Here is a 15,720-nt window from a genome sequence, read left to right as displayed (position 1 = left end):
AGGTGGATAGCTTTTAGTTCTCAACTTGGACTTGGACACTTGGACAGTGTAACTAACCATTGTTGAAGTATTTTGCTATATAAAAATGAGGACAAAATATGTTTATGTAAATGTCTTCAGTTTAAAATCAAAACTACTTTATCTGCAGAGAAGGCAGCAGTCGAGGAACACTAAAAATTAGCAGTTATAAGGACAGAGGAGCTGTCAGTGCTGAAAAATATAAATTTGATTATATGTAGGTGACCTTATACATCGGTAGTTACTTTTCTTACTATAGTAAAGTTTTATAAAGGTAAAGAAAAAATTGTGAAGCTGCCTTATGCCCTTTGTGAAGGACTAGTTCCTCTTGTATTTAAATAATAGGAGTTCCAGGAACATCTGTAAATCCCTGTGAGGGAACTGGAGTGTTAGCTGGGGCACTTGTGGAAGGTCTTAGTTACTGCAAAACATGCTCAAGGTTTGTGTGGCCTCTTCTGCAAAAGATACATGCAACAAGATCAGTCGTGACAGGTGACCTTCCCACCTACAGCTAAGAAAGCCTTCCTCTGGCAAAAGAGTGTTTTCTCAGCATGAAAGCAAAATATGGATTTTTAAAGTGTCTGGCTGTCCACTGGGGTTGCATGTAGTGTGCATTCTTTGTTTTCTCCAGCACCCAGAGGTCATCAAGTGCTGAGAAGTCTGGGGTGCTCTTATCAGTACTGCTGAGAAGGCCTGACTCATGTTAAACACCCTTTGTATCGTTACTACATGAAGGTGACTAAATGTATAAAAGTGGGGACTTAGTAAAGCATTAAAAAGCAGCAACTAACTAGGACTTATATCAATAGAATTGTAGATGTATTTTATGACTAGAGATAGTATCTCTGGTTTTCTATCTATAGTATTTTGAGAAATGAATACAATTTGAGGTATGCTTCATCTTGGATAACATAATAGCCTGGGGCACCACAATTTCAACCATATCAACACTGTTGATCCAGCTGTGCCTGCACACGTGTTTTAACGTTGGGCTTTGTTTGTTTGCCCAGTTGTGGCATTTGGACCTCAGCATTTCAGTGTATACATTTCATAATGAAGTGCAGCTTTTTTCACACTGACACTTTCCTAATTAAACTTCACTGTAGAGGCACCTTCTGGTAAACTACTGCTGTGATGGCTGGTGGTTTGGGCCAGCAGATGTGCTAGCACATCAGTGGTCATCTGTGCCAAACAGCTTAAAAGCTGGGGGAGAGATTGGTCTTTTGGTGGAATGAGGTAGCACACTGTCATAGTCTTGGAAAGGCTGCTCTTGGGGTGAAGAGCGTTTCCAGTCTGAAAAGCTGGAATTGTTGCCCACGGTTTCAGTAACTACTCCAAAAATTAAGGAAGCAATGCAAACTTTCAGGTATTTTCAAAACAATATGGGCAACTTCAGTAGATTAAGAGGTTTTCTAACTTCATGTAATGAAGTTAGATGGATTACTGTCTCATCTAGTAATTACTCTTTTTTCAACCAACTTTCTGTCAGACATAATGGGGAAGAAGAAAAACAATATCCTTTGCAGTATTTATAAGGTCACTTTAAAAAACAGAGTTAGTAAAGCTTGATTTCCTATTTTATGTATTTTATAATATGATTCTTGTACATAAGTGAGTTTAGATCAATATGACATTTTTAGTGACCTTGTAATACAGTAAGTGAAGTCATTACAAGTTCTGGAAGAGTATTGATTATAAACACTGCATACTTTACAAAAACTTAAAGAGCTGAACTTTCTTTTGAGGCAATTCTTACTAAATTATTCTCTTACATGCAGTAGGGCACTTCATTAGTACAGCACTGGTATTTCTCCTGCTTTGAGTGCAAGGATGTTCTTAGTTTCAAGTGTTTACTTGAATGTTAACAGCTTCTACAGCTGTTAAAAACTTCTGCTATTAAAAGCCCTGTACTCTGAAACAACCTGTAATACCAAGAGGAAGGTGAAGATAGGTCAAAGTGAAACACTTCTTTCCTACTGCTGATCAGTGCTTTGTGCCATCATTCAAAATACAAGCAAAAGAGTGGCAAATTTATTTTCTCTGTTCTTCATTAGTATTGGCACTCTATATGATGGATCCCAAATGGTTCATTTGTAACCTTCACTTCAAGGTGTTTTCCTTCCCTGCTCAACAGTTTGCTTTTTCTGAGTTAAGACTCCAGAGACATTCTGGTTGAATTACTCTTTTCTTGAAGTGTTGTGTTGCATATTCATTGTACACAGATACATTATCCAGTTGTATTAACCCTAACTCAGAGAAGTTATAAATCTGAACTGTGAATGTAAATGCAATGCTTGCTGTAAAAGATGGCTGTTGATGATGGTTGGTTTTGGGGTTTTTTTGGTTGTTTTTTTTTTTTTTTTTTAAGTAGGAATTTAAGCTTCCTCAGATTCCTGTTTATTATGCTTACACTCCACAGTCACACTTGACTGTCCTCCATCCCACTGCTCTGGTCTGTTAATAACCAACCCTGGTGCATCACACATCTAAGCCATGAAAATAGATTTGTGCAGGCAATGTGGGCATCTCTAAAAATGTGTTTTACAGACTGCAGGGGAGACCAGAAAGATAAAATTAGTCTTCAGTTAGTTCCACTAGATTGTCTGTCCATGTGTTAACAAAACTGATCCACACCTGATTTGCAACTTACTTTCAAGTGTGCTCATTCCAGAACAACACTGCTTGCTTTCTGTATTCAAAACATTCTTCTACAATCAAAATAGCTTAATAAGACTTGTCATAAACATGAGGTTAATACCTTAGGATCTTATGTGCCATCCCTCAGAGCAACTGGGGAAAGAGAGGAGGAAATCCCAGAAGTGTCAAATCTGGACCAAAAGAGCTGTCAAAGTTACTGAAAATGCATTCTTTGTCTGAAGTTTATGAAGACTTCTTGTTTCAGAGACTACCCTCTTTGGTCCTTGGGCTTGTTATGACTTACTCAAGGAAAACAGGTATTTAATTTCCTGCTACCGAGATAGCTTATCCAGAAAAGCAGAAACAGAGTTAAAATTATATGAAGCTACTACAAACAAAAGCATCAGAAGACTGAGAAAGATCTTTCAAGTTGTGATACCAAATTTGAGCAGATCTGTTAGCTGATAATGTGCTTCTTTGAAACTTGCACAAACATGGAAGGCAAAAAAAAAAATAAAGGTAAAAAATTAGAAGTGAACTTCAAATAAAATTTTAATTAGGTGAATTAACAGAGAAGTCCAATTGGCTGAATTATCACTGTGAATATAGTGAAGTTTGTAAATTTTTGGAGAACTTCTTAGTAAATTTTTATGAATACTTTGAAAATCTCTGCTCTAAGCTTCTATTCAAAATAAAATTCGGTAGATATCATCTAAAAAGAAAACTTGCAAGAAATTAATGATCAAATGTCTTCCCTCATGATGGAATGTGAATTATTAAATGTTTCAAAATACCTTACTTTATTCTCAGTTACGCCCAGATATTTTGCCTTAGCAGTGGCTCTAGATGAGGACTTCTATAGTATCATGAAGGAAGTTGTCCATGCCAGGCTCTCAAAGGGAAACTCTGTTTTCATGGAAAGTGAAAAAAAAACCTTTGAAAATTCCTGAAGATGCTGCCACAAGGTCTTTCTTTCACCTCTTCTCTCAAAACTAGCAGATACTCTCTTCCATTGATGGAGATCAATTTCATTAAATATGCCAGCTGGGAATGTTTGTGCTTTAACGTCAGTGTGCTAAAGTTGTGACCATCTTATAGCATGCTCTTGTCCTTAATCTTTTGCTTTTATAAACCTAGAACTATAACTTACAAAGTCTAATTAGGGGCATATGTGGTGTATGATTTCAGGGAATCTTCTCAAGGCATTACGAGACCAAATTAGCTGTTACTGACATCATTTTCTCTGAAGATGGTTCCTAAACATGAAAGTTCTTTCAGTAATACGGCAGCATTGTGACAGATGTCACAAATATTCCTTCTCAAATTTTGATTTTTAGCTTCTTTCAAATACCCTGTTTAGAAAACAACACCTCTAATCTGGTGATTCTACCTTCTGTAAAGTATTCCTTCAGCAGAAGGGACTTTGAAGAGTTAAAGGGTAAACTTGCAAAATCAAAGTTATTTGTCAGAATCCAGAAATAGTCACAGAAACAAGCAGGTTTTTGGATTGGAATCTTACTTGCAGTGGTTTGCGCAAAGCAGTCTTTTCCAATAACACACTGGGAGAAAGAAGTGTCAGGCTCTAGAAGAGAGATGTTCCTAACGTTTTCTTCACTTGGCTTCACTTGGTCACTAAGACACGTGTGAAAGAGCTGATACTTTAGGTTCAGAACATGGCTTTGAACTTCTCTAGTGTTTATCCAAGAACTTGTACACAATGCAGTAGAAGTCAGCAAAATCACAGTAAAAAATGAAATTAAGTGAATATGGAAATTGAATATGGGAGCCTATTTAACCAGAAGAGATGCACTTCAGCTTCCTAAACAACTCAGTCTGTTGGAGGTATTTCATGTGAATCTTCCATCAGACATGTTGATATCCTCTTCTTGACCTGAATGGATCTACTTTTTCCACATTTTTTTGAATACCAGAGCTTTGGGAACATTTTTATTCATGTTGGTACTGGTCGTTGGATATTCTCAAACCTTACAGATTCTGAACTGTTCTTTGTAAATCCAGACAGCTGATCACCAGCTGGGCTGAGGGCTCTATCAGCCCTCTTAAGAATCAGCGTTTCCTAGGAAATCAAGCCAAGTGAATTTGGGGGAGGATTTTTTGTTTCATCTTTCAGCTCCCCTTTCAACTCTGGCCTGATATTTTGTGCGTAATGGTTTATGAAAAGAGCACGTGTCATGTAATATTTGTGTATCAGTTTGGCCAGTGTAATGTTTTTAGACTCTGAAGAAGAGGGTAGCAGAAGGATATGAGAGTATCATTTCACTTTGAACACTGGTATGTTTTTCTCTCCTTTTGACTACTAGCATAAACTTCAAGCTAAGTGTTTTTTCCCAGGCCTGTGCTCTTTTTTACTGTGTGGCTTGAAATGCAGCATTCAGCTCAAACATATGTGTGTTAATTTCTTTCTGCCTAAAATTACAGTAGTGCCCTCTTGTATCTATTACTGATGCAATCAGAAAACCATAAGCTCTAGTTATATAAGAAATTACGTGCTCTGGTACTCCTGAAGCTTCTGTAGCAAAATAAAAACAATTTCCCAAACAACAGGGAAAAATTACTTGGGGGTAGGATTTTGGCTGGAATGAGATTTACCTTGATGTGGAAATACTGGGGCTATTTTCCCTTTAATTTGGACTGCATATGCTTTTGCTGTTGCTGTAAGATGTGTGGATGCAGTTGACAAGATGCATCTCTTCGAGGTGCCGGTAGGGGCAAGACCCAAAGACAATCCAACCACCTCATTGACTGAGGAGGGTGGAAAGACTCTTAAACAATTGAAAGCTCATCTGGATTCCCTTCCAGAGAGGCCTTCACCATTAAAAAAAGATTGCACTGTTCACAACTTCAATGTAATGTCTTTCATTCTTTGCATTTAAGCACAATATTTTCATTACTGCAGTGTCTTGGTTTGAAAAGATAGGTGTCATTTCAAGACTAAGGAAGGTGTCCTGTCTTCTAAGGAAGGCAGGAGGCCCTCTTGAAATGGAAAATGTAAACCTCCTCCGTCCGAATTATTATTATTTTGAAATTAAAGGGCTCTCAGACAAAGATATGGGAGTAGGAATAACAGTTTTTTATTAGGGAAAAAAAAAAGGCAGTAATACAACACAGCACTGGCAGAGTCAGAATATGACTGTGGGTCATGGTGTTAGTCTGATGAAATTGTGGCTGCAGTCCTCTGGGAGTGATAGATGTGGTTCTGTAGAAGAGTGTAGTTTTCCTCTGAAGGTCCAGTGGGGGTGTAGATGGGCCTTGTCTTCCTCTGGAAATCCAGTGCAGACGAAAGCTGTTCCTCTGGGACTCCAGTGGAAAAAAATCTAGTGTTCCAAATCTCAGATTGTATCCAGGTAGGAATGCTTGGCTCCTCCCTCTGGGCATGATGTAATTTTATCAGCCATGCAGTGAGACTCAATGGCCCATTAGCAGAAGGAATCTTCCCAGAGGGAGGATTGGTTGTGGAAGATGTTGTATTGCACTAAATAGCTTACTTGGTTGATGCACTGGTGGTGGGTTTTCCCCCCTCCCTCATCACATGGTTTCCCCCTCACACACCCCCCCTGTTACACACACCTGGTCTGTCCCTCATGTGCTTTGCCCCTCCCCAGTGGTATCCCATTGGCTCCGGTTCTCTCCCCCGCCCCTCACCCCCTAGGGTATAAAACCTCCTGTGTGAGAGTTCCAATCCCTCTTTTGTACTTGGGTGACCCATCGCCTGTGTCCTGCCCCAAGCCAATAAACAGGATACTTGCACCCACGTGGAGAAGAGCGCCTCTCGTCTTTTACCTTTGTCTATGCGGATCCGTGTGGGCTAGAGTCTTAAGCTAGCCGGATTGGACTCACATAAGGCCCAGGAAAAACACGGATTACCACAGGAAGAGATAAGGAAAACTGCTCCACCTTGTTTTTACAGGTGGTCCAATTAACAAAAGATAACTGCCCTGCCTCTGACAGATAGCAGTAGAATATACACCCCAGCCACATCTTGCTTTTGCAACCTAGGACACAGAGTTAAAAGAAGGATTTGGAAGGAATGTGGCACTGAAAACCCAAGTGGTTTTAAATTTGAAACATAAAGTCATAGGATCATTAAGACTGGAAAAGACCAAGGTCATCAAGTCTAAGCTTAGACCAAACACCATGTTAAACTAGACTAAACTTAAACTGAGTGCCAGGTCCAGCTGTTTCTTGAACAAGTCCAGAGATGGTGATTCCACTACCTCCCTGGGAAAACCATTTCAGTGCTTGACAACCCTTTCAGTGTGGAAGTTCTTGCTAATATCCAACCTGAATCTCGCCTGATGCCTCCTGAGGCTGTTTCTCCTTCCCCTGTCACTGACTGCCTGCAGAACAGACTGACTCCTATCTGGCAACAACCTCTGAGCCTCCTTTACTCCAGGCTGAAAAATACAGTTCCCTCAGCCACGTCACATAAAACTTGTGCTCCAGACCCTTCCTCACTTCTTTGCCCTGCTCTGGAGCTGCTCCAGCACCTCAATGTCCTTTTCCAAGTGGGGCCCAGAACTGGATGTAGCACTTGACCTGTGGCCTCAGCAGTGCCAGTCCAGGGGTACAGTCACTGCCCTCCTCCTCTGGCCACATTGTTGCTGATGCAGGCCAGGATGCTGTGGATCTTCTTGGCCACCTGGGCACACAGATGCCTCATGCTTAGCCACTGCTGAGCAGCACCCCCAGGTCCTTTTCTGCTGGAAGCTTATGGGGTGGCTGTGGATTAAGTGCAGGACCTGACACTTCATCTTATTGAACCTCAAACTCTCCACTGTTATTGTTGGCCCAGATCCCTCTGCAGTGCCTTCCTACCATCCAGCAGATGAAAATCCCTGTCCAAGTTACTTCAAACTGATTGCAGATACACTCAATTCCTATGTCCAGATCATCTAAAAAGATGATAAACAGGACTGGCCCCAGCACTGAATCCTGGGGAACATCTCCAGTGACCAGCCAGTCCTTTACTGGCACTCTTCAGCCCGGGAAGAGGGCTCCTGTCCAAGCCATGGAGAATCCATATCAAACATTTGACTGAAGTCCAGGTGGACTTCACAGGTAGACACCATCCACAGCCTTTCCCTCATCCACCAACCACGTCACCTGGCCTCTCCACTGAGGGTCATCTTGGCCAAGCTGGATCTGCCTTTCCTGAGCCCCTGGGACTGTCTGGTCCTGCTCCCTTGGTTCTTCTGCTTGTGACAAATGATGATTCTCAAGAGGATTTTTGCCACAATCTTTCCCTTCACAGAGGTTAGGCTGGCAAGCCTGTATCCACCTTTCAGCCCTTCTTGGGGATGGGCATTGCACTGGCCAGCCTCCAGCCCTGGTAACAGTTAGCCAAACCTGAGGATAAATGAAGGGGAATGGCTTTGGGAGCTCTTCCACCAACTCCCTCAGTATCCTCAGGTAAATGCCATCCAGTCCCACAGACTTGTGTGTCTAAGTCAGGTCACTAACTACTTCCTCCTGGATTTGGGGGATCTACTCTGCTGCCCATCCCTGTCTGCCAACTCTAGGTCTAGTTGCCCTGAGGATAAGTGTAGTGTTAAAGATGAAGGCATTAAGTACCTCATTATCCTCATCCTTGATGACAATATTCCTCCATATGTCCAAAAAAGGATGGACATTTTTGCTCCTTCTTTAGTTGTTAATATATTTATAAAAACACATTTTATTATCTTTCATAACAGTGTCCAGATAGAGTTCTAGCTGAGCTTTTGCCTTTCTAATTTTCTCTCTACATGACCTAATAATATCTTTGTACTCTTTCTGAACTGCCTGTCCCTTCTTCCAAAGTTCATCAAGTCTCTTTTTCCCCTGAAATTCTGGTGAAGGCTCCTTGTTCAGGCAGACTATTCTTATTAAACTCTGGCTTTTCTTTTGGCACATAGGGATGGCCCACTTCTGCACCTTCAAAATATCCTTCTTCGAGTATGCCCATCCTTCCTGCACCCCTTCAATTAGGGATTTTAAGTTCCCAAGGAACTGTCTGAACCAGTCTCCTGAGCAGGTTAAAGTCCACCTCTGGAAGTCTAAGGCAGAGGTTTTGTTGACCCTCCCCTTTCTTCCTTCACAAAGAAAGATATATAGTTCCAAGATGTCCCCTGACTGCCACAGCTCCCACCAGCCCTTCTCTGTTTGTAAAGAGCAAGTCTGGTGCGTGGGTCACTGGTGGGTCACTGTCCCTGGCAGGCTCACCTCCAGCTGTGTCAGGAGGTTTTGTTCCACACACTCCAGGAACCTCCTGGACTGCCTCCTCTCCCCTGTGTTGAGTGTCCAGCAGACATCCCACAAGTCAAAGTCTCCCACAAGAGCAAGGGCTGGCGATCATGAACCACCTTTTTATGGCATACTTCATCTGCCCCCCTCTGGGTGTCTGTAACACACTCCCCCTGGGATGTCTGCTTTGTTGTTCTTTCCCCTGATCCCTACCCACAGGGAAGGATAGGGATGTAGTAAGGATGTAGCTGGGATGTGCCCAGTAACTGACTTGCTCTGGGCAGCCCCCAGACAGACCTTCATCTCCACTATCATTTGCCTGACCCTGGAGTTGCAGAGCCTCATTTCTATTCCACAAGGGCACCTGGGAAGGCCAGGGAGGCAGAGAGGGGATTCTTCTGCCTCCCCAAGTAGGGATCTGTTTCAATTTTCCCCATCTTTAAGGTCCCACCCTTTTGCCTGATGGCAAGAGGGCTGGGGCTGCTTTGACTCTTGCCTATGCAGCAGTCTCCTTCTGCTGCATTTCCCTCAGAGATTAAAGGGTGTGACTCCACCACTCCATTTCACACATTCCCTAATAGTCCTCAGCCTCTCCACTTCCTCTTTAATCTCTGATATTGATGCTTCAGCATGTTAGTCTTAGAGGGGCAGAGATCCCTCATGTCATGTGTGAACAGCTCTTATACCATGTAAGTAAGCATGGCATTTTTCATGCCACTCTTCAGCCATAGCGTATTTCTGGCACGTGTGCTCTTCTAAATAACAGAGTGAATTTTTAACAGGAATAGGTTCCAACATTTCAAATACTCCACAGCTGCAGCAGACCCCTAAAAGCACACACCAGGAAATCATAAACTGTTGTACAGTGCTAAAGATGCAGGAGTGGCTATGTGAGAAAGGTGAAAGAGGGCTCTTGGTCTTTGCAGGTGAGAGGTAGGATTTGTGCTGGGTCTCTCCTGTGCCAGGATTAAAAAGGAACCTTTCACCCCTTGTCCTCACCTTTCATCAAAGACAAAGTGAAGGCAAGAAAAAATGCAAGTCCAGAGAGGTCCAAACTGCTGCTGGAGGACACTGGAGGCCATGGTAGAACTTCTCTCTAGGCACAGGTGATAGCTCACTGTCTGGGGCCAGCCTTGGCAATAAGGCAAGCCCAGCCTTAAATGTCTGTGGGCAACTTCTCTTTCAGAAATCTGTCAAAGGCTTTTTGAGAAACTAGTGTTTAAAGAGATGGTAAATGTTGATATGACTTACTGGGATACTCTTTTTTTTTTTTTTTTTTTTGGTTGGTTGTCTTTCAGGAGGCTTTGCCCTGTGGAATTTCAGAAATTCACTGTAAAAAATAGAAAATGGTGTCATATTGTTGATTACAAAGGAGAAAAATGCCACTGAGGTAGTATTGCATTGTTTTTCTGGAATTGGAAAATATTTAATAATGGTCATTTTTTACTGTTTCTTAACCTTTCTTTCTGTAACTATTTTTATATTCTCCTATTCAAACTCAGCTTGTAAATATTAAAGTTTTTGAAAGTTGCTGGGTTATTACTTTTCCTGAAAGTAGGACATTTAAATGTTAAAAAGGTGCTAGAAATTGTATCTGAAATGTTAAGGTTAAATTTATGATTAATGAAGATACTAACCTCTGTGGTTATCTTATCTCTTCATGCTCAACATTTTTCTCAAAGGTTAATGAAACACAGACAACACTGTGAAACTAAAAAGCTGATTTTTGTGAAAAAAATGTGTATAGAAAGATCATTAAGGTTGAACTAATCTTTAAAGGCCTGTATTTATGAAAATGCTTTCTCCCCAAAAACTCTGAATCAAGGAGAGATCCTGAATAATTTATTGTGCAAAACTTTAGCAGTAAATTTCTTTATTACACATTGTCACTGTGGAGACGAAAGCCAGACTTCCAACTGATTTACACTGTAGCATTATAAGGTGAATCTATGTGCAATTTTGTTGGAATTACAAGATCACAGACAAAATGAGTCTTCCTCTTCTATTACGTGGAAACAGTATTTTTCTACATACCAAGAGGTGTTATGTGATGAGCTGGGTAATTACCTGACACAATCATTAGAATTTGATGCTTATTTCTGTAGTCTGGAAAGGCTGAAGCAAATATTCTGTGTACAACCAATATGGAGGAGAAGAAAATAGACAGATTAGGAAAATGAAATCTTAAGCAGGTATATGCAATTCCAAATAGATTTTTTCAAGATTCACTGAAAAATGGGCCTATTGTGCAAAATAAGCAAATTTGTAAAAGCAGCTAGAAGCCTCCAGGTTGCTAGAAGTGACTCACGAAAAGAAATTTTTCTGGGGACTCCTTGTTCTCAGAAAGCCACATGTCTCCTTTTCCTGATCAAGACCAAGGAGACCTCCTGGCTTCAAATTGTGACACCCATCTGTCATGATAGGTCAGCTAATGCCACATCACTCAGTGGCATCCCATGGATGTGTCACAAACACAAAGGCTCCAGTTCATGAAGCCCTCATGTAAGTGTAGAACAGGAATGAGCCCCTGAAGTGCTGACCCTTGTAATCACTCCTCTCCAGCAGAAGAGCTGATTTACCCTGTCCTTCATGCGCCTTAATCATGTGAGGATATTATTATAACCATTCTTTATAGCATGGTTTCCATACCATGAGAGAGGCTGGGTCTATCAGGTTATTATTGATTCATCTCAAAGCCCTGCTGTGAGGCTCTAGAACAGGTTGCCCAGAGAGGCTGTGGGCTCCCATCACTGGAGGTGTTCAAGGCCAGGCCAGGGGTTCTAAGTAACCTGGTCTAGTGGAAGGCTCCCTACCCATGGCAGGAGGGTTGGAACTGGATGATCTTCCAACCCAGACCAATCAATGATTCTATGATTAAATGCACAACAGCTTTTCCTCTAAACTGGAGAGAGATGGATTTGATGAGTGGGCTGCTGGATGGATAAGTAGTTGGGTGGTTGAATCCAGAGTATAGTTGTCAATGTCCCAGAGTTCTGATGCATATTATAATTATTGATAATTGCTATTCTTCATGGCTTGTGCTGCTGAAACAGGGAGCATCTTTGATAGTGCCTTCAGATTGCAGTATCAGTTTGTGTGCTGTGAGGTGCCGCTGATTTGAAATGCCTGATCAATGACTGCTAAAGAGCAGATGAATGCTGAAGAGTCACCAAAGCAGCTGCATTCATCTGGGATAAGGCACACCAAGATGTTATAGAAAATGTGCTCAAAAGCACACTGAATAGCAATTCCTAAGAAGTTGTATTTATGAACACACTTCAGTAGGGAGCAAGTTAATATAAACTTTAATCACACTTATGGTATGCCATAAAATATTTCCATGAAGAGTATACAGGAGTATATACTCTTAGATAAGCCAAAGTGTCTGAAAGAGGAAAAATATAAAGCTCTTCTCTATAATGAACTTTGACTGAAAAATTAAGTGCAGAAGATCGTTTTTTAAAATAACTTCCACACCATGCCACCCTTTTTACTGATCTGTAAAAACAGGTAGAGGAACAACTGAGAGAAGAAATTTTATCTTTGAGAAAACTTGAACCAAGATTCAGAACAGAGACCAGCTGCCTAAAAATGTGTTAATATTTCTCTGGCAGAGAGCCTTCTTCCTGTAGTGATTGTTTATCCTTTTTGTTTTGGTGGTAGTACTTTGCTAGAGCACAGTCACTTGCAGATGTTTGACACCCTGAGTTCCAGCAGAGATCATCAAGGTTTTGCGTGTGTTAAGGTTCTGTTTGGAAACCACTGAGTCTCCAGAGTAGTTTACTTCAGAGAGTACTTTTGACAGTTGGTGGTTCTACTAAAAGAAATGAGATAAACTTATGCTTTTAATTCTTAGTTGAGCAGATGGGGTCTTATTGTGCAATTCAATTTGTGTGTGTGAAAAAAACCCCAACAATCAGATTGACTCTATGAATTTCCTACATTCTATCATCTGAACATTTGGAGAACGCATAGTTTGGGAAAAAAAAAAAACCAGAAACGAGCAACAACTAAATGCCCACTCTGCTGGGTGAACAGCTCTTTCACAACATCTCCTTTTTTCTCTTTTGTGCACAGAAAGGTATTTGCATATGAAACTGTTTTCTGGAGTGATAGATGTTGCTTATTTCTCACCTGAAATGAGGCAAACATCAGCATCAGTCGGTAGGCTTTTCCCTGTCTGCAGAGGTGGAAAAGAGAGCAAACAGAAGGCCATAGCTGAGTTCTACTGTACTCACCTCTGGTTTTAGGCTGTTTCCAAAAAACAGCCTAACTTTCTTACTGTTCACAGGACTATGCTTTGCAGCAGCGAACTGCAAAAAGATACCATGTAGGAACAAAAGACACTTTTGTGTCTTACTGGTTGTTCATTCAAAAGACACAAAAATTCTAGCTTGAAGTTCAAGAAGTTGCTTCATATTGAGTTATCTCTGAGGAAATATCATATGTGGGCATCAATGATGACTTTATCGATTCAAGTTGAGTTCAGCTTCTATCAAAAGTGACAGAACACCCAAGCTAGTAAGTCTTCATGCTCTTCAAGCATTTGAAAAGAGCTGGTGGCATTGCATCTGTGATTCTTTTACTACTATTGCTTTTACTCTTGTCAGGGGAGGGAATCTCAGGCCTTCACACTGGTGCTAATGGGGCTCTGCAGAGGTCCAGTTTAATCCCAGTTCTATTCAACCTCTTAATAAATTACTTGGACGCAGGGCTTGAAGGGATACTAAGGAGATCTGCCACTTACACTAAACTGGAGGAGCTGTCAACACCCCTGAAGTTTGGGAGGCCCTGAGACTCCACAAACCAAAGGTTTGGGCACTCACCAAGCCTATGAAGTTTAAAAAGGGCAAGTGTCAGATTCTGTGATGGGGCAACTCTGGATGTACAGACAGGACAGAGAATGAGAGGCTGGAGAGCAGCGCTCCAGAAAGAGACCCGTGGGTCCTGGTCAATGACAAGTTTAACATGAGCCAGCAGTGCCCTGGCAGCCAGGAGGGCCCCCGTGCCCTGGGGGGCATCAGGCACAGCATCACAGCTGGGTAAGGGAGGGGATTGTCCTGCTCTGCTCTGCACTGGGGCAGCCTCACCTCCAGAGCTGGGGCAGTTCTGGGCGCTGCAAAATGAGAAAGATATCGAGCTGTTAGAGAGCATCTGAAGGGGGGCACCAAAGATGGTGAAGATTCTCGAGGTGAAGTGTATGGGGAATGGCTGAGGCCACTTGGTCTGTTCAGGCTGGAGGAGAGGAGACTGAGGGCAGACCTCACTGCAGGTACAACTTCTTGTGAGGGGAAGTGGAGGGGCTGACACTGGTCTCTTGTGTTGCAGGTTTTTTTCTTCTATAAATACTGTAATATAATGCTATCCTGAAACCTGGTCAAAGTTCTTGAAATTCTAAAATACTTGTCTTGCTGGAGAATTTGTGTTTAATCTTCCCAGAATGTAAGTTCTTTAAAGCATAATATTTTAAATATTATAAGAGATGGTTTTTTCTCAATTAAGCTCTCTTTTTGCATTTCCATCGACATAATACTTAAAAATTATTTAAAAATAAAAGACAAACAATGTATGTAGAATAATCCTACAGAAAATATCTCTTTTTTGAAACAGAAAAAAAAAAGAGGAGTATTAATTTCTGGTAACCTAGATTCAAATTTATAATAATTTATGTGAAAATAGGAGGTTAATGTGTGATTTTCTTTTGGCTTTTAAAGGTGTCTTGCTTACAAAACCATGTCCTTGCTCAATCGTTACATGCACAGTAATGGGTTTTAATGCATCCCTCCTTTTTGCCTTGAAATTGTGATGGTTGTAATAGCTAAATGTTTAAAAATTTAGAAGATGTAGTTTTAATAAGCTCTGAAAAAAATTATTTATACTTTAAAAAGGGCTGCAGTCTCAGCAAGAAGTGGTTTGTCTTCATTAAAGAAACATTTGGAATATGATGCATAAAAAGCAGAAGCTATCTGCTCACTCAGTCTATAATTGCTTATGTGTATCTGCTTGCCATACCTAACAAATACATCTACAGAGAGTACAATGTAAATGAAAGTATGGATTATCCTTGAAACTTTACAATTTGTGTATTACAATTTGTGAGTATGTTGTGTAAGCAGTAAAACAAAAAGCAAACATTATTGTGCTGTAAAACAGAACATTTTATATAAGTTTCAGTTTTTTGAAGGAGTTCCTTTTTCTCACCAAGGTGAGGAAAGCAATGTCACTGTTTGAAGTCTGTACAAGCATTCCACAATGCACAAGGAAAAGGTACTACAGCCAAGTACTTCAAAATTATTTGCATTTCAATTTTTTCTGCTCTTTCCTCCAAGATACATACTGATCCAACAAACCGATGATCAGTAACACTGAAAAGGATCCTGATTCTAGAGCTTGTATTCTTCCTCTGCTCTCAGCAGTTTACATTCCAGATCACTTTACCAAAATGTGTGTAGGAATTAGTGAGGACAGGAGACTAGATACCCAAAAATTGTTTCCTGATGAGTCATGGGTATGGCTTCAATTCCCATATTCATGCACAGTTAGCTACTCAGGACATTTCCTCTATGGATACTCACCAGTAACTATCAGGTCAGCAACTAAATTTTTTTAGTATTAAAGAAAAATCTACTTTGAGCATCAAAATCCTAGCAACTTTTTCATCTTTTTGTTCAATGAACACACTTGGACAAGACACTGGTCCAAACTAAAGATTTGCTTTCATAGTAATTTTTCTGCTGGCAAGTGAACTATCAAAGGTATTGATCTCATATTCTGTTAGGCTTTTCTGAGAACTATCTCTAGACTTCTAGGATGCCTGTTCCT

This window comes from Serinus canaria, chromosome Z, assembly GCF_022539315.1.
Source record: "Serinus canaria isolate serCan28SL12 chromosome Z, serCan2020, whole genome shotgun sequence".
In the NCBI taxonomy this organism is placed as follows: domain Eukaryota; kingdom Metazoa; phylum Chordata; class Aves; order Passeriformes; family Fringillidae; genus Serinus; species Serinus canaria.
The sequence above is the reverse complement of the archived record's forward strand: the minus strand, read 5'-3'. Positions refer to the sequence as shown.